Source organism: Jatropha curcas, chromosome 11 (assembly GCF_041381405.1).
Source record: "Jatropha curcas cultivar XTBG-Jc1 chromosome 11, XTBG_Jcur_1.0, whole genome shotgun sequence".
NCBI lineage: Eukaryota > Viridiplantae > Streptophyta > Magnoliopsida > Malpighiales > Euphorbiaceae > Jatropha > Jatropha curcas.
In genome coordinates, this window is record NC_143161.1 from 20,401,995 (window position 1) to 20,422,505 (window position 20,511).

At 31.3% G+C, this 20,511-nt stretch overlaps 1 long non-coding RNA gene across 1 annotated transcript; it reads left to right on the forward strand.

The window, feature by feature from the left end:
- Positions 1–12,914: 12,914 nt before the first annotated feature.
- LOC149492707 (uncharacterized) lies at positions 12,915–13,887 on the forward strand. The gene is made up of 2 exons (XR_016318894.1): positions 12,915–13,129; positions 13,431–13,887. It is a non-coding gene; the product is annotated as an uncharacterized LOC149492707 (long non-coding RNA).
- Positions 13,888–20,511: the final 6,624 nt, after the last annotated feature.

Sequence of the window (20,511 nt, forward strand, 5' to 3'; positions counted from 1 at the left end):
AATTTTTTCTTTTTTATTTTTGTTTAAAAAGTTTCCTTTTTTTAAATTTACCTTTTATGAACTGATTTACTTTTAATGCAGTGTATAACTCAGTTACTGCCAAATAATTGTACTCCTTAATATTCAATGCAATAAAAGCCACAAAAGATATATATATATATATATTACTTTATTTTCTCTTTGAAATCTCTTCATTTTCTTTTTGAGATCTCTTAGAAATCTGAAATCTCTCACAATTAAGATAAAGAAAATACTCAATTACTGTAAATTCTCTCTCCTCAAATGAAGCGTCACACCAGTATATAGGAAAAATATTCTCTCTCCTCAAATTTGGTGCCTTTGGAATAATTTTTTATGGGTTCCATTGCTAGGATTCTTCAAAAATTCATCAGAGACAAAATACAAGAGCCAAACCATAATTCACATTTCACAAATTCACTACCATCTAAAAAAGACCCACTTTTCTATTAGTTATTATATATATTATTAAAAAAAGAAAAGAGAAAGGAGAGTGCACTATGCAGTGCAATGGTGGCCAAAGATAGCCACCAAATGATCACGTTATTATTTAAAAAAGAAAAAAAAAAAGCTAGAAAAGAAAGAAGAAGAACAAACCTGTATACAACGTCCAAAATTGGTTAAAGCAATATTGCTTGATTCTTGAAATTAAAAAGTCACTTATTAGAAGGGACAAAAGTTTTTGCCAGAAGAAGTTAACGAAGATTGGTGGATGTGCAAAGTGAAAAGTGAAAGGAGGGTTAGGGTTTTTCTTGTTGATTTGTTTGAAATTGTATTTTTAATTTTTGTATTTTTTTTATAAGTGGGTTAAAATTTTTTAAAATGGGCTAACATATTAAGCATGACTTATCAGGCCAACTTAATATGGGGGTCAATTGTTGAACTCATTTTGTGATTTTTTGGAATTGGGTTTAGTATTTTGGATTGGGCCCCAATTAATATTGTTTTGAGTAATTAATTGGTTAATTAATTTTTATTAATTGATTAATTAATTTTTATTAATTAATTAATTAATTAAAAGAAAGAGACAATTGAAACGTGGGCTGCAGTTGAACAAAAAGAGAACTCCTCAAGCCCACTCCTCAAGCAATTGCTCATGTATAGGAAAGTGGAAGAACAAAGGAGCTAATGGGAACGTGTGTCAGTGGCTTCTTTTGATAACTGTCTGTGAACCTATAATAGCAGCAAGAGGGACAAATAAAAAGAGAACCAAAATTCTTCGATGAATTCAAATTAAACTCTCCAACGAGTCAAGCAATCAAGCTCTCTTTACAATTTCCTCTGTTCAAATTTATTTTAAATTGCACAATCGGTGAAGCGTTTACCATGGATCCAACCCACAGCCTAGAAGTGTCACGTCCGACTCTAATCACCAGAGGAATTGTCCCCATACAAGATTGGCAGGATCCGCATGGTTTTTTCCCGTAAATGAAATAGGAAACTTCCCAGGAGGTCACCCATCCTAAGATTTCTGTTAAGCGAGCACGCTTAACCCTGAAGTTCTTCCAACTCTCTAGCCATTCCACCAAAAGTTGCCTCTAATGATTAGTTTCTCCCTTTTTGATATATGATTCGATTCATTCCTGTGTCACGCATTCCACTACCTTAGCTAGCCTACCATCCTAAAAGCTAGCCAGGAGCTTCGCTCTACTCACCCTCTTAGGATTGCTTTGCCGAGTCAGGATGTCACAGGCCCACCAGCTTCCGCGTGGTTCATCCTCGAACCATACATCTACTGGAGGGGGTCCAGCTCTGATACCAATTGTCACGCCCGACTCTAATCACCAGAGGAATTGTCCACTTTGAATCAAGCCAAGTCTCCCATACAAAATTGGGGGATCCGCACGGTTTTGTCCCTTAGGTGAAATGGGAAACTTCCCAGGAGGTCACCCATCCTAGGATTTCTGTTAAGCGAGCATGCTTAACCCTGAAGTTCTTCCAACTCTCTAGCCATTCCACCAAAAGGCGCCTCTAAATGATTAGTTTCTCCCTTTTCAATATATGATTTGATTCAATCCTGTGTCCCGCATTCCACTACCCTAGCTAGCCTGCCATCCTAGAAGCTAGCCAGGAGCTTCGCTCTACCCGCCCTCTTAGGATTGCTTTGCCGGGTCGGGATGTCACTGGAAAAATAAGGAGAAGAAGAAGAAGAAAGTGACGCCTAAGGAGGAGAAGAAGAAGAAGAAAAGAGAAAGTTGTTGCTCAATTATTGAAGGTTGACTTATATAGAGCAACAAAGGGCTTTTTAGTCTTTTCCCATAATTGGATGGCTAGGATTGGGTCAATAGTAATCTAATCTAATGGCTACAAATATTCTCCAATTAAATTCCTTCAAAATATTATTTATCTCTACAAAATTCTTAAATTTACTCCATAAAAATAATTCCCCAAATTTCCTTAATTAATATAACATTATAATTCACTATTCACTAATTATTTAACTTCTCCAAAAATATTCATTACTTACTTTCCACCCATAAAAATCATGTATGCATACTCCAAAAAATATTAAATAAAATATAAAACATAAATAGTAATTTTTCTGAACCAAAATAATACCGATTCCCAGACCAGAGGTACTATTCACAGACCGGTGGTACTATTCATAACCCGGTAAATCACTGTCCATCTATAATTAATTACATTCAATATCTTCCGCGGATCTAAATAAAATATTATCCCCCTCTCTGCAGCACCATTCATGACCTGATAAAATAATACCATTTTAAGATTTAAAAATTTTGGGGCGTTACAAGAAGTCAGATCAAGTGTGATATTAATTTCTCAGTTGGTGTATTTCGCACACTTGGCATGCCTCCATTTTCTCCAAACCAAGCTATCAGCCAGTGGATTCATTGCTTTTTTTTCTAGAAAAGAACCAACACAACCTTTCTTAACTGGATTTCAAACTCAAATCGAAAAGAGGAATGGCATGGATTTTGTTTTCATTATTATTGTGATCGAATAGTCATATCATACGTTCTTGTACTTATAAATTAGAGAATGAGAAGAAAGGAAAAGTCATGGGGTCTAAACTTAGATTTGGTCCCTAGATGAGAGCCTCATCTTCTGTACAATAATCATTTGGAAGAGAAACTTGGTGGATTAGAATCCTTGCAACTGTGGATCAAAGAACAAGATGATAAAAGGAAGGTGCTGGAATCACAAGTGGAATGAGTTAGAGATGACATCAACAAAAAGGTAAGGATTATCTCATTAATGAGCCACAAAATAATGATGGTGATGCAGCTTCTTTAACCTTCTTAGATTGTGCCACGAAGCAAAACTTTGGTACATATAAAAGTTTTGCTCAGTCGTTATCCACTTTTTTGAAAATATCCATAGTGCAATTATAAGATAGCATTTCTAATTTTCTACCCTTAGTTCATTACCTTTTCCTCCCTTTTCAGAAAGAACACCATGACCTAACCCCACTACTAAGGCTTTTGTTCAAGATCTAGAGGATAATCGATCACTTAATATTGGGGCTATTCCTTTCCATTTTTCACAAAGTTTTAGCCTAGATTATGACAACCCAAATTGCATTATTAAATATGTGGGGCCATATAACAATCAACAATCCACTTAAGGCCATAGCAATTATCCATATAATTCACAATTAATGCCAATAATTCAAGCAATATAATATTTCCTCTGTCCCATTTTGTTTGTATGGTTTGACAAAACACGCATATTAAGAATTTAGTCAACAAAAGTTATTTTGCCATTTTATACCCTTTAACTCATTGAAGATATTAATAAAAGTTTCTCATTTAATGAAGGATCATAAATGTTATTACGGAAAAAATAATTATTTACATATCTAAATTTAGAAACCCTGCAAACATTTTGGGACATCCAAAAAAGGAATAACAAGCAAAAAAAAAAAAATGGGACAGAGGGAGTAACTATTATTTTCCTCCAATTATTCTAACCACTAGTTCGAAAAATGCTTCTTCTTATCCTCTAGATTCTTTGAACTTTGACACTCTAGTTTTTTTATTTAGAGATTTATGCTATCCCCACCAATCCACAAATAACCTCAAAACTTTATGGGAAGTACTCTCTAAAGCTTTTTAATCATCTTATATCTAAACTATTTGAGAAACTCAAACTAAGATAACATTATTTGAACTAAAGAGGAAACTTTTGGAACGATTGGCAAGATAATGCAATCAGCTGGGAATTACCAATATGGGGGGATCTAAAGATGGAAAAATATTAGTTGGATTGCCTCATTTTATTGAATTGGAAAGTGGAAAGAAGCGACTGCTAAATGAGGAGGTAGAAAATTTGCAATAAAAATATTTTATTTTGGCTAGATGAATCTCATCCTGAAATGGGAGAGGGAACTAGTAGAAATGCGTCTTTAGGGGAAAAATAAAGCTTTTGGCTTGAAACTACCAAGGTTTTTAGTGAACCCTTGACAGTTCACCATCTTAAAGGAATGTCTTTTTCCCATTCTCCAAATATATTGTTTTTTGTAGATAACAAAAAATAAGAGCTCTTTTATATATAAAAAGCTTCAAAAATATGATTGTTCTCAATTTTACTTTGTTGAACCTAGGGATATGGCTAGTGGGTTATCTTTGGTATGGCAAGATCATGTTAGAATAGGCTTAATTCACTTGTCGTACCTTAGATATATATGCTATCACATTACCATACCTCTGAACCAATTTGTCACATAAATATGTATCAACTTCAATTTAGTAAACATTAAGTAAAAAAATTTCCTTTTAACATGCTGCAAGAGGTCTCTTAAAATACTTTATACTTTATTGCCTGACGCAGCAGGCCATATTAGCCATTCCTAGTTTTCTTTCTTTTTGCCATATTGCCATATTGCCCTTTATTTTTCTTTTTGTTATTGTATGATAGCCGATAACTGCCTTCACTTCCAGGCATGAGATGTTTAAATTTATTTTTTAGAAAAACTAGGCAATTTTCCACGCATCGCGCGGCTGTATAACAATATTTTTTATTTGAATCGTAAGATATATGTTTTAAGTCAAATTGTGAAAATTCAAAATGTGGAGATTGATATTACAGCTTCTAAGAAATGTGTGAGTTTTAAAAAAAAAAAAAATTAAGAAGATAATTGTAACATTAGTTTATTGTATAGTTCACAACACATATTTATTTATTTTTAGCTAAGATTTGCCTATGATCATGTGTAGGTTAGGTTTCCTTAAAGTATAAGCAGACGCTGAAATTTTCTATTAAATATAAAGTAAAGTGTATAAAATTATATATATGAATATGATATGTTATATTTTAAAATCATAGCCATTAGAATATAAACATGTACTAATTGAATTGCAAGAGTTGGTCTGCTTAAGTTGATAGTAAATTCATTGATCTCTGGAATCAATTTTCATTTTTTTTTATTGAAAGCAGCCGATAAAATCATATTTTTTTGGCAATGTTGGTTGTCTTTTGAACCTAAAACACATAAAATGATTTAAAATTAGAAATATGATAGATCCATAAATTAAAAAGAGTCCAAAAAGAGAGGTTAAATGGTATTATTTACCTCAATTTCTAACTTCAAATACATAACGAAGTGGCTAAGGGTCTTTCTAATTTATTGTTGATTAATTTGAATCACTTTGTTATGTTAATTAAGCTACAACTCTACATATTGGGTTTTTTTTTTTTTTTTTTTTTTTTAGAAAACAGTAGCATTTAACAGTAGATTATTTTATTTTATTTAATAAATGTATGTTTAATTAATAATTTGTTGTTTTATTTGTTAGAATTTTATTATGGTAAATGAAGAGTTTAAACCTTATCACCGTAAATGAAAAGTTTTGAAAAAGTTCAAAAAATTTTTTTTAATGGGTGCTTTAATAATTAGTCATTATTTGTTTTTCTTACTATTTTATGTTATTAGAAGATGAGAGGTGTAATATTTTTTTATTATTATTTTGTAACAAATAAATTTTAGACAAAATTTTAGGATAATAAATTAGCTAATAATTTGTGTAATCATTTGTGGTTTTAATTTTAGGCTTAAATTTTTGTGTCCCTTTTTTTATATTCATTGAGCTAATTTTTCGTTCTTCACTTTTTTAATAGTAAATGGAAAATTTTTTCTTTTCTATTTTTGTTTAAAAAGTTTCCTTTTTTTAAATTTACCTTTTATGAAACTGATTTATTTTTAATGCAATATATAACTCAGTTACTGCCAAATAATTGCACTTCTTAATATTCAATGCAATAAAAGCCACACAAGATATATATTTATTTTTTTACTTCATTTTCTCTTTGAAATCTCTTCATTTTCTTTTTGAGATCTCTTAGAAATCTGAAATCTCTCACATTTAAGATAAAAGAAAACACTCAATTATTGTAAATTCTCTCTCCTCAAATGAAGCACCACATCAATAGATAGGATAAACTCACGATCCTCCTTTATATATATATAGATATATATATAATGATTTTTTTTTGTTTCAGTTATCTGTAATCTCTCTTTATCTAGTGACTTCAACTCGATGTTTACTTTTCTTAAACTTTCTATTAGTTATGCAAGTGGAATGGCTAAATCTTGCATGCTTCTCACATTGCTCTTGTAATGCTCTCTGTGAAGATTATATGGGGAAAATGTGTAAATAGTTAGGTATTTACGGACACCGTGTACAATCTATATAGAGAAAATGACTTGTTAGAAGTCTAACTGCAGTGCTAGTCCAAAGTTATTCATAGCAGCTTTCATCAATGATGGATAAAGTGGATCATGGCATATGTTACTTTTGTAAAATGTTCTGTTAAAATTAATGGTGAGCATCATGGTTTTATTCAATCAACTTGTGATATAAGGCAGGGAGATCATTTTTCCCTTCCCTTATTTCTTATGTTGCAAAAAGGTTATCCTTTCTTCTTTCTCAAGAAGAGTAGGATGTTCATCTTTCAAGTATTAAAATTGTTAAACGATGCCCATCAACCTCTCATCTATGTTTGCTGATGATTCTATTTTTAAAATAAGGCTAAGGAATCTGAAGTGCATGTTCTACAATGAATTTTATCCAAGCATGCTGAAGCTAGTGGTCAAGTTATTGATCAGGATAAATATTCAATTTTCTTTAGTCACAATAGTCTAAGAGGGAAGTTGGCTAGATTGTTAGCAATCGAAAATCTAGGAGGGCAAGATAAATACTTGGGATTACCTTATATGATCATTATATCCGAAGGTGGTAGTCTTTCGAGAAATTGCAGACATGATTTAATATAAATTGATGGGATGGAAAGAGAAGTTTTTATCTCTAGTGAGGAAGGATATTTAATTAAGGCAGTAGCTATGGTCATTCCTATTTATGTTCTCTCTTGTTTTAAAATTTCAGCCAACTTATGTCAAATTATCTCAAATTTATGGTGGGGACAGCAACAAGAAGAAAAGAAGATCCATTGTGCTTCTTGGAAGAGTCTTAGTAAAATTAAAACGGAAGGAGGTTTAGGCTTTCGTAACTTGGAAAGCTTAGCCTTACTTGCTAAATAAGGCTAGGACTTTTAACTTCTCCTACTTCATTGTTGGCAAAGATTCTTAAAGGGAAATATTTTCCATTTTTAAACTTTCTTGGCGAGTATTAATTTTTCATGGGGTTGAAGATGAAAGTGAAGTTCTTAAACAGAGGGTGAGATGGGATGCAATGGAGAATCAATCTCTTGTCAATATTATGCTTGGTTTCCTACTCAATATCCTTTCAAGTTGCGTCTTAGGGATAATGGAGATCAATACAAATTAATTAATAATTTTGTTGGTACTTGGAATGTGCAATTAATAAGAAGCCTCATTATTAAACAAGTTACTCAAGCTATACTCCTTATCCCTCTTAGTTTGACCAGATTGGAGAACAAGTTAGTCTAGCATTATGCAAATAATGGTCGTTACTCTGTGAGGTCTGATTGTAGAATTGCTTGTGCCCTGCATTCTTCAAATCAAAATATAAATAGTGGCAAATGCATAAATTTACCCTTGTAATTTACCAAAAAAATCTTGTGGCACTCTAAACTTTATAAGGAACCTATTATGTCCCCGAAGTTATAAATTTTGGCAACATTGTATCCTTCTCCGACTAGCAATAATAAATTTTTTAGTGTTTTTAGCATTTATATGCAAAATATTCACTTGATGTGTGGTTAGTATAGTCTTTAAAACAATAATTTTCACATTTTTCAACTATCAAATAAGTATTTAATTGATCTAATTTTTTTGGTTTGAGTATTCATGTGACGTGAAAGGAGTTCTATTTGCCCCTCATGGTAGCAAATTTGGTTGCTTTTATTAGAAATGGAGAATCACATGCTATCATGGTTTATATTCTTTGGCAAATATAGGAAGGAAGAAACAATTTAATTTTCCAACAAATTCAATGCAATGATTATCACACCTTATCCCCCTACAAAGCAAGACATACCTCTTGTAACATGAACTTCAGACACCTAGACTGGTCCATAATTCTCTAAAAATCAGGTTACAAGGGATAGTGTACCATTTAAAACCATTCATTAACTTAGTACTTTACTTAAAATAGAGTGTATCTGGTAAAGTAATTTAAAAATTTTTGTGGAAAGGAGTAGTTCTTGAAAATTTTATAATTTCAACTCTAGTGGTAGTAAACATTTAAAACATAGATCAATATACATTTATGGTATCATCTTGGCAAGTCCATAACCCAACATTCATCAGGCATTAGAATTGCATATTTCCATTTCCTTACATAAACATTCATAACAATTCAGAGTTTACAAGCTATATACAACACAAGTCATTACAGTTGTTTTATTGTGTTACATAATGTAATTACATTCAAACAAAGTTCTTATTCCAATCTCTCTGTCATATTTCTAACTTTGATTTGCATAAACACACTCAAAAATTAAAAAATAAAAAATAAAAAATAGTAAAATTTTTTTTGTCAAAAATAAGTAAATAAGTTTTTAGTATAATTTTAATTATATTAGTTCCATCAGTGAAGTTATCTATTGGTAAAGAATACTCAAAAATAAAAATAAATAAAATCTACAGTCGCCTCCACCACCACCAAAACTATCTCCAAAACCACCATCAGACTTTGGTCAATCCCTGCTTTTTCCAATCTCTCAATTATCCGATTAAAACAAATATTGGTATTTCCCTTTTCAACCTCACCAATTTGTTAAAAGACAATTATAGCCAACAGATTCACCAACTAAAATCGGTCCATCACCACCACTCTTACAAATCGCAGTAGAGAAGGTTGAAAGTTTCAAAAAGTTTTTCATTTAGGCAACTAATAGTTCTCTGTTGTTGTTTTTTTTTTCTTTTCCATCACTTAATAAGGCATGTGCATCACAAACAACGGCTCTATAATAAAATAAAGTTTTATTATAAGCTAATTGATGCATAACACCTTTCATGCTTCTTAGCCATCTGTACATACTAAGAAGGCACTTCTCTTTCTAAACTGAAAGCTCAAGTTAGCAGTTACCCTTCTCTAAAGATCAGTTTAAAATGGATCTTGATTTAGTTATCCTCACTACTTTGAATGTCGTTTGCCGACCGCAGAAGAAGGAAGACTGAGGAAAATGAAGAGACAGAAAATAAAGAGACGGGTAAGGAGAGAGGAGATGATAGTGATGGTGAGTGATTGAGGATATTTTAGTTAAAAAAAACTTCTCTCTCCTTTGAAAGTATTTTATTGCTTTGACTTACGGCTAAATACAGAAAAGTGAACGAAGGACTAAAGTGTTGAACAGAATCATAATTCAGAGTATTTTATAAAAAGCATATTCTGACTAACGTATTTTAAAGGTATGTAAAAGTGATTTTCCCTTCTTTTTAATCAATTCTCATATAAATAGTCATTTCAATCTTTGACAATAAATCATTTTTCAAACTATTTTTCAGGGAACAATCATTTTCTTTGTCTCTTTCAAACTTAGAGTATGCTTTTGGTTTAATCATTTCTTGTTTCATCAATATACATTTAAGACATGTTAATCAAATCATGTGCATGTATAAATAAACATTTAAACTTGTAAATCTTCTGCTTAATGTTAAAAGCAAGGGTTTCAAAAAAAGTATCATTTAAGAAATGTTACCTTTTTCAATTCTTCAAACAATTCAAAACACAAGTTGTGCACAAATCTCAATTCAAATCTTTTAATGAATTAGGTCAACCAACCTCCTTAAATTGCCCACCCGTTTTTAATTTCTAGCTTAAAGTTGAAATATATATATATATATACAACTTTCAAAATCATTCCTGATACTATTAGAACTATTTTTATAGTATAACTAATCGATACGTCCATCGGCATTAATTTTGTTGTTTACCTAAGTAAAGAATGTCCCGTTTAGTTGTAACTATATCTTGACTATTTAAGCACCTTAATTTCTTATTTAACTATCATTTAGGCATTTTATCAAACACTTGGTGTGCATGACTTCAATGCATATCTTTCTTACTTTCCTTTACAATTTGGACTCCCAAAAAATATTGTTGTATTCCCCATCCATCATTTAACAATTTTGTGTTTCAAATTCAATAAACTATTCATCATTTAACACATTAAAATATATCAAAGGTTACATCTTTTTTTGAATATTTTCTTATGTTCATTAGATTTCCATAACCATATTACAATAGCAATTTTAGTTCTAACATGATTTCTTCTAATCTCACTTGATTACATAATTAGGATGTTTCATAACTTATGAAGCCAATTAATTCAAATTAAAATCATATCCTTTCACTTGTCCTGCACATTGCAGAACCATCTCTGAGAAACTTTAGGTGTGTTTTCTTCAATTCATTCAAATTAAAGCTCAATTCATAGTTAATACAACCTAAACTAACTAGCAAACACTTTAAATCAAGTTGAATTCATTTATTCCATCAAAAATCATGATTTAACCAAAACTCCTCTTTGAAACCCTAACCAAATTCTTCATTAAATCAACTAAATAACTTAAGGATAGATGAAAACTAACTCATCTTTTATGATTTCTAGTAAAAACCTTTTGATTTCAAGTATTAATTTCAAGATATATCAACTTTTCTTTGTCTTCTTCTTCTCATCTTCTTAAGATTTGGCCTCTTCCTTCTCTTTCCTTTCTTTTTGTTTCTCTTTCCTTTACTTAGGATATCTTAAGCTATTTAAAGAGTAAAAGGTCATATGCAAGTCACCTTGACAACATTTTTCCCTTCACCTACTTTAAGTCTTATATATTCATGTTTTAACCTCACATTTGTTATTTATAAGTTGTCCTTTGATTCTAATTAAGTCCAAATTACTCATCAACACTTAATTAACCTTAATTAGGTTTTAGTTAAGTGTCTTAGATGATTTAATATTAAGGTGCTAGTTTAACGAGCTTCCATGCCAGCTTCTATTCGTCGCGAGTTAAACACACTTAACATTCCTCTAAATTGATTCTCATGGCATAATTTGACTTTCAATTTTCTTTACAACTCATAATTAATAGTCCTTTGTTAATAAATTTAGGCGGCTTCAATCATTTTAGCTATCTAAACAGATGAAAACTACTAGAATAGTTAGAATGCCTGAATCTACCATTGTGAGGATACTATAATGATTCTGATATTATTACAAGAGTTTTGCATCACAAAGAAGAATATGAAAAAGACTATAAAATGATAAGTGTTATTTTTATAGTATTTTTAATAAATTTTTTATTAGAATTTTTAGTATTTTTAATTACTTTAATTAGGATTTATCGTGGGACGTACCTTATTAAAGCTAAAGTCCTATTTAGACGCTGGGAGAGTCCTGATTGGGAAGAAATACAAAGCCTAAACAATTTCCTATCTCCAAAAGATTTTTTACTTAATAAAGATTCACTTTCCTAAATGAACACAAAGATATTTCAGAAAGTCTATATAAATAGAGAGACTAGCCATAGTCAGGGGGAATCCATTCATTGTATATTCCATATCTCAAACTATTGTTTTCTACATAGTTCTCCCTCCTTAAGACTTTGTGTCAAGATTCAAGGAACCCGTCTACGTTATTTGTTGACTAGTTTTTATCTCTAAACTCTTAATCTTGTTTTTACTTTTCATCATTCATATTGATTATAGAATTAGTTTCAAATTTAATTAAGTTTTATTTAATTACTATGTCGAACTAAACTCTCATACTAGGGATTTGATGTAGCTTAATTTCTTTTTCAATTTATAATATTATATTTGCTTTTCTTTGTTCAAAGCATAATTTATTATTGAACTTAATGATTCCAGACAGAGTTTCTCCCATAAATTGATTTATTTCATTAATCACTATCGGGAGCAGGGTTTTTGATATGAAAAAGGTAATAATTACATGAAAATAATAATTTAATGCGGAAACTATATGGTTTGACTTATGGGGTTTTTATAAGTTAACGACCTTAGGTTATGAATTCATAAACAAACCATAAAATTTAATGATTTAATTCGTGTTTTGATTGCGCTATTGGAAGATAGGTAATTAGACTGAGTTAAAATAGCTAACAATACATCGGGAGAACTTATTAATAATTTTGGGGTTGTTGCCTCTGCTTGAACAATTAAAATTGATTATGAAACTAATAAAATAAATTAGAGAGAATTAAGTCAAATCAAAATCCCTAGTAGTTTTAATCCTTGATTTCTTTTTATCAAATTTGCCTTGCTTTAATTCTTTTTATTCTCTTTTATTTGTTTAAGTTAATTTCTTAAAATAATTCTCTTTATTATTGTTTAAATAATAGTAGGTTAACATAATTTTGGTACTTGGTATACAGTTTTCATGGGAAGATACTTCACTCATTCTTTATTACTTATTGTGATTTCGCACACTTGCAAAAAAGTCTGTAATAAAACTAAATGCTTCTGTAAGCTTGCAAAGTAACCAGATGACCACTAGCTTGTCTTTATATTTGGAACCTCCTCCACCACATGTGATTAAAGTTAATGTTGATGCAGCTGCCATGAAAGTAGAAAAGGTGATGCGAATGGGAAAGTCTTTAGTCCGGTATGCGAAACAGATTCATCAAATTTGCAATCCATCAGCTTTGGAGGCCTTATTTAGAGAAGCAGCTCTCAAAGCATTCCATTTTGGTTTCTCAACGTTATGTTTGAAGGTAATGCTTTGAATATTATGAATGCTGTAAATGGTTTAACAGTTCCGCCCCTCGCATATCAAAGTATAAGCCATGACATTTGTTGCTTAGCTGAAAATTTTGAGAATGTTTCTTCTGCCTTCGTTAAGAGATAATGTAACTGGTGCTGCCCATGGTCTGGCAAAACAACCCCTATATAATTCTTTTTGTTTGAATCTGTCTGAGCAAGCTTCTTGGCTCAAAGATGTATTATAATTTCCTTTGTAATGGTTTGTTATCAATACTATATGACCCTGACATGTGCGAGGGACATCTTCCATAGTCTAAGAGGAGGGGCTGTCTCGTTTGGAAAGAAACGCAGTTCACTCTCGTTGCTGCACTATTGCTAGACGGAAAAGAGAGAGAGAGAGAGAGACAGAGACAGAGAGCGGCGAGGGAGCAGCGGCGGTGGTAGGAGGCGGTGACGTTGGCTGGTGAACCAAATAGAAAGGGGAGGGAAGAGCTGCTGGGGTCAGCGTTAACGGGAAGGGGAGAAGGGAAAGTTGGGACAAAATGGGGATTTTTGAAATCTCTAGAAGTTTCTCATCGGTTAATGGGTGGTTGGGTGGTTTGGGTTGATTTGAGTTCGTTTTGGCCCAATTCATGGGTTTGTTTGATTTTTCAATTAATTTTATGTGGTTTTCAAAGGGTTTAGTTTAAATTTAGGTTTGGTCTAACTATATACAATTGTATTTATATTAAATTTTATCAAATAAATTCAAAAGGTATTAATTTTATTATTTTAAAATATAATAATGTCCTATAATATTATTGGTTAAAATTTATATTTAAATTTTTAATTTTGGATCGTTTCAGTATGGTAACAAAGGAATTGATTGTTATATTGTTAGTATAAATTACGTGAATTTGATTTATTTACATATAAATATGGATTAACAAAAAATGTGTTTATTAAATTTTGATAAGTAAATGAAAAGTATTAAATAAATTAAAATAATTCAAAACTTATTATTATAGGTTCAAAAATCAAAAGATCAATTAATCAATCTAATTTAATGACTTATCCTATAATCAATTACTCGGTGTTATTAGACTAAATAAATAAAATTTGAAAAATTAAAAATTCATATAATTGATTAATTCATATCAATATTCGCTAATGGAGTATAAATATCCCAATTAATATAAACAATAAAATTGGTAATAGAGTACGTGTCTATATCTAGATACAGCAACCATTGAATTATTCTAATTAGATTTTTAATTAAATTAAATTTTAATTAAATGACTTAATTAAACAAATAAAATTGGTATATTTTTGTTTCAAATGAAAGTTCAGGACTAATTATTTTAATTAATTTTTTTATTCATTTTAGATATTTATCTATTCTAACAGATCCTTAAAATTTATACGTAAATGCTTTTTCTATTTCATATTTTATGAGTTAAATATAATATTTATTCGTTTACCTTTTATATGAAGTTTAATCAAATTAAAAATTTGTGCTAATTTTGTTTAATTTATAAATTTTTACTTGTATTAACTAAATTTGATGTAGACATAATCAATTCGTTGAATTCGTTGCTCTTTACAAAAATCACCTGTACAAAAAAATAAAAAAGAAAAAACACATATCTAATCTTTATCATCCTTATCCTCATATGGACTGAAACAAGATCCTGGACTAGATTCTTCATCCTCTTATCCTTTATTTGTTGCTCCTCTCTCAACCTTTACAAGAGCAAAGTGATGCCTATTTTCAACTCTAAAAGACCAGACTTGAATTAGATCCTCCTGATGGAGTCTATTCTTTTTCTTAAGAGAATTCCAATGAGTTCTAAATACATAAGATGAAGTTGTATTCCCATTTTGCTTTGGATAATCCCATTGCTTGAGTATCATATCACTAACATCAAGGTAAGCCTAAATAAACTTCACTTTCATTTTTTTTTTTAAGCTCGTCCCTTTCAACGTCGTTCAAAAACTCACATAAAATTTGATTCTTTGGAATTTATAAACGACTATTACCATCTCCATCATCAGTTTTTGTTATTCTTTTCTGTATTAGTAACTTCCAATCACTACCTTTCATCTCTATAATTTTTTTCTTGAATCTTTGAGGTAGTTCAGGTTATGAATTCTTTATTGTAACTTTCCTTCTCTTGCTTTTAGTTTTAGTTTCTCCTTCTCCTTCTCCTTCTCCTTCTCCTTCTCCTTCTCCTTTTCCTTCTTTTTTCGTTTGATGAGCTCCTTCAGAGTTTCTTTGTCTCTTGAAATCTGTACTGAAACCTTTTTCTTTTCCTGAAAAATCTACTACCCTCTTTAAAGATTTTTCTTTAATCAACCTTTGAAGCTTTTCCTCTTTCTCTAAGTTAATAGAAGCGAAGTGTGCAACTAACACTAAAGTATCAAACTTTGGCATGTCTCTAGCAATATCCACATTGTTAGCCTTCAAATCTTCAAGAGTTAGAAATCCATTTCCTTCATTATTATCATTATTCTCCCTTATTCTTTCTTGTTATTTAGAATCTAATATTCAAAAAAGAAACCTGTAGCAAGATTCAAAGAAGAAAAAGAATTTCAAACCTTTATGCACGCACCTCTATATAAGTGCCAAAACAGGTAATAGCACTTATCATCTTCCTATTCAAGTGAACCATAATGTAAAATCAAGAGCTCTTATGGGTGACTGAATTTCATGCTTTTAAGGCAACAAACGGTGTCTGCAACCAAATCTACCTTTCTCTATCTAAAGTTCTACATATACATACACACACACATATATATATATATATATATATATATATATATATATATATATATATATATATATATATATATATATATATATATATATATATATATATATATAAACAAAGAAAAATCCTAAAAGATTAGTAAATCATTGTATTAAAAGGCAATTAGCAAATCCTTATGTTGATAGGACTAGGATTAAATTTTAATTTTTCCTAAATCAACTAGGATTAGGATTAGGCCCTTCTTTACCGTCTTCTCGCTCAGGCTTCTCTCTCTGCTTCACAAACATAGTCACGACCTAGTAAGTTCTTACTTATATGTATATGTATGTTTATTGGATGTATTGTATCTAGGGATTTAAAAAAACTTAAATTAACATGGGCTCTCCAAATTTTAGTTATTTTCGTTTGTTAATTCTAATCATGTCTGTATATTGTTGTGGAAGCTCATTTTTAGCTTGTTATACTAGTACAAGTTCAATGTCAATAATATATTGCTATTCATATTTAGTGTATTTTTGCTGCGGATGAGGGCTTTTGCTTCTGGGTTTTGAGGTACTTTTGGGTTTTAGCTCATTACTAAAATGTAAGGCTATTTTCACCATCTAGCCATTAGCCCATTACTAAGTTTGAATTGCGTTAGATCAGGGTTTTGGGTTTCAAATTTTTTGTTTCCGGCCCCATTTTAGTGGAGAGCTCCCTTCTGAGCTTTTGGGAGGGAAAGACAAAAATCCTAATCCACAGTTACAGGTACTCTTTCTCACTTTCTATATTTTTAGTTGCATATGCATTATCTGTGTCGTACAATTCAAATGCGAACCCCTTCCAGAAATCTCATCAGAACTCTATTTGTTTTTCGAGAAAATTAAAGGAAAAATAGTTATCATTTTCTCTAAGCTACTGAAATAAATTTTGGTTGCTTGTACATTTTCCTTTCCTTTCCTTTTTTTTTTCCTTGCGAAACTGAAGAAATGGAGTTCCAGTTTTTAATGTTTCGTATTGTTTTTGGTGCTTGATAGTTCATTCTTGTTCTATAACTTCAGTTTAATGAACTTCAAGCGGCATTTAGTATATATTTGGTTCCAAATTGTGGTGAAACTATATATATAGGCTAACCTTATGTTGTTTGCTGATAAAGATCAGTTTCTGTACAAGGTAAATCATTAAATGAACATTATAGTACATAGAACTCCCAAATCCTCTAGGAGTCAGTCATTATTTTACCAAGATTTGGCAACACCTATCTCTACTAGTAAAGGGAAATTCTCAAATCCAGGTCAGGCATAGAGAATTTTGGTGGTTTAGACAGTCGCAAACCCCGAATTTTAACTTAGGGGGCAAAAGTATATACAATGAGACGTGAAACTAAGATTATGAAAAAATATCATAAAAAAAATATAATATGCTTTAAGGCTTCCTTAATGAATCATTTACAATTGTTTTATGAAGAACCCAACTCCAATAATATTTTTACAAATTGGACTTATTATAGTCAAAGGTCAAATCATTGAATTAAATGAGATTTTTAATTTGGTCTTAAATTCTAAATATTACTGATGAGTAATCAAAAGTTCAATCAATGTATGATTAGTCCAAAAAATATTAACAAAATTAAGAAATTTAAAAAGATGAGTGACAAGAAATTCTCTGATGGGGATAACCCTAACGATGAAAGAACTGATGATGATTCTATAATGAAGAGGTTTAAACATCGTGATAAGGACGATGGAAACAACAAGGATGAGGGGTTTGACTTCTCTCCCAACTCTTTCCTGCAGACGTTGTGAGATAAGATTGTTCAGGGTATGGAGGTAGATGGTGATGATGATCTGCTTGGGAACCCGGATTATATCCTTTCCTCGAAGGATGTCCAAATTGATGGGATGGGAACAGTGCCAGAGGTTAGAATTTCTGAGATACTTCAATAGAATCCTGCTTTGAAATGGTCTAGAGCTGTTGTTGTGCACCTATGATGAAGGAGAATAAGTTACAAGTCCCTTTACTCTAAACTATAGATTTTATGGAGACCTAAAGGACATCAAGTTTTAGACTTGGGGAATGAATATTTTCTGGTTAAATTTGAGCTGGAAGAAGACTTTCATAAAGTAGTGTTAGATGTCCCCTGGACAATAGCAGGCAGCTACCTTATGGTGTAGCCATGGAGTTCTTCTTTTAATAGGCACAGTTTCTTGTTAAAGGAGGCTGTGGTTTGGATTCGTTTACCTGGCCTTCCACTTCACCTCTATCATAAGAAAGTTTGACGTGCTATAGGGGATGTGGTATGAAGCATTTACCGTGGATTCAACCCACAGCCTAGAAGTCAGATCAAGCGTGATATTAATTCCTCAGTTGGTGTACTTGACACACTGGCACACCCGCATTTTCTCCAAACCAAGCTATTAGCCAGTGGATTCGTTGCTCTTTTTCCAAAAAAGAACCAACAATCTTTAGTGGCACGCTCTGTGGGACCACTTTTGTACATTCCATCTTTCATTTGAGTTTTGAGAGAACACCATGACTTGAAAAACACGTTTAGTTGTTGAAAAAGAAACTATTGCCGGGTCTCCAGATTCGGATGGAGGACCTACGAGAGTGAAACATCCTTTAATTTTATTTTTAAAACTCAATTAAATTAAAAATCTGGATTTTTGACTGTATGGGCTGCAAATACCTTATAATTCTAATCCAAGCCCAAATTTATAGAGTTGGGCTCAAGCCCAAAACATATTATCAAAATTTTCGAGTCGAGAACCTTCAAAATTTTTCAAGAGTAAATATGGAGCTATAAATATTAATCTATTAGAAATATATATATGTGTGTCTACTATTTAAATTAATTATTCTAAAATCAAATATCATCATCATTATTACTATTATTAATATTATTTAGTAAACTGAGGAAATATTCTAGACTTAATTAAACCAATTGAAAAAATAATAAATTAAAATAAAATAAAATAATAAATCAAACCAATAAATCTTGAAGCTTCTAATAATTGAACCAAACCTTTGGAAATGAACCAAATCAGATAAAGCAAAATCAAGGAGGAGAGAGAATGTGGCATCCTACTGTATCGAGTCGTTGCATAGAGTCGAGTTGAGTCGGGCTGAACCAAAACCCAGTTCGAGCCATTAGAGTCCAGAGTGGGGTAGTATGAGATTTACTATAATAATGATAAGAAGTGGACTTACTTGAATAAAACAAAAAGATCAAAGTATAAGGATTAGGACTTACTTGCACTAAACTATAAAGCTTAGGTATTAAGTTGTAACCTATTGACAATTGAGGTATCATTTGGTAATTTTACACATACAATCCATGATATTTTGGAGGCTACCCGAGACTTCCATTTCACTTTCCCTTCTTCATCTTTATCTTCATCTCCTTTACTCATCTTCTTTTCTCCACCTTCTTCATCTTTATCTTCATCAATTATAATGGTATTCAAGCATTAAATTCAACCTCTATTCTATCTAAGTAAGTAGAATTTCTTGAATTTCATAATTTAGTGATATTTTAGATTATTCATAAGAGTTCTTATGTATAGGAGAGGTGAACTCGAAGGCAAAAGTAAAAGGAAGCTAAGAAGAAGAGTTAAAGCTCTTTTGGTGGAAGGTTTGATATCTCTTTTAGTTTAACACATTTTCTTGCATGAGAATATGTGTAGTGTGATGATAGTGATAAGATATGTTGCTGAATGTTGAGTAATAGGTTTGAGAATGTTGATTAAGCATGGGATGCATTGAATAAATGCATTGGATATTGAATTCATGCTGAAACAGGTTTGTTGGAAAACTGACCAGTAACTTCAACCTGAATTTGAACCTATTTACCGATGGAATTAGGAAGTGGTATAGAAGCGTTATTTGTTCCTTTATGTTTTATCTGTCTATGAGCTTTGGAATCACCTCAATTGGACTTATAAATTGAAAGATATGCCCAAAATAGTACAAACTGTGCAGGCTGGAAATCAAAATCTGGGCGGACTGGAAGGTGCTGCTTTAAGCTCAATATTTGACTACTTTACCAATATATTTCAGAGAAGTGGTACAAGACATATTTGTACCCTAATGCATTATCTAACCATAGAATTTGGAATCACCTAAATTGGCCTTATAAATTGAGAGATATGACCAAACTGGTATAAACTGTGCAAACTGAAAACCAACAGCTGGGCAGACTGGAAAGTGCTGCTTTAGCTCAATATTTGACTACTTTACCAATATATTTAAGTGGTAGAAGACATATTTGTACCCTAATGGGTTATATAACCAAAGAATTTGGAATCACCTAAATTGGCCTTATAAATTGAGAGATATGACCAAAATGGTATAAACTGTGCAATTGAAAACCAACAGCTGGGCAGACTAGAAGGTGCTGCTTTAGCTCAATATTTGACTACTTTACCAACATATTTCAGAGAGGTATTACACGAAATATTTGTACCCTAATGTGTTAGCTAACCATAGAATTTGGAATCACCTAAATTGGCCTTATAAATTGAGAGATATGACCAAAATGGTATAAACTGAAAACCAAAAGCTGGGCAAACTGGAAGGTGCTCCTTTAGCTCAATATTTGACTACTTTACCAATATATTTAAGAGAAGTGGTAGAAGATATATTTGTACCCTAATGTGTTATAT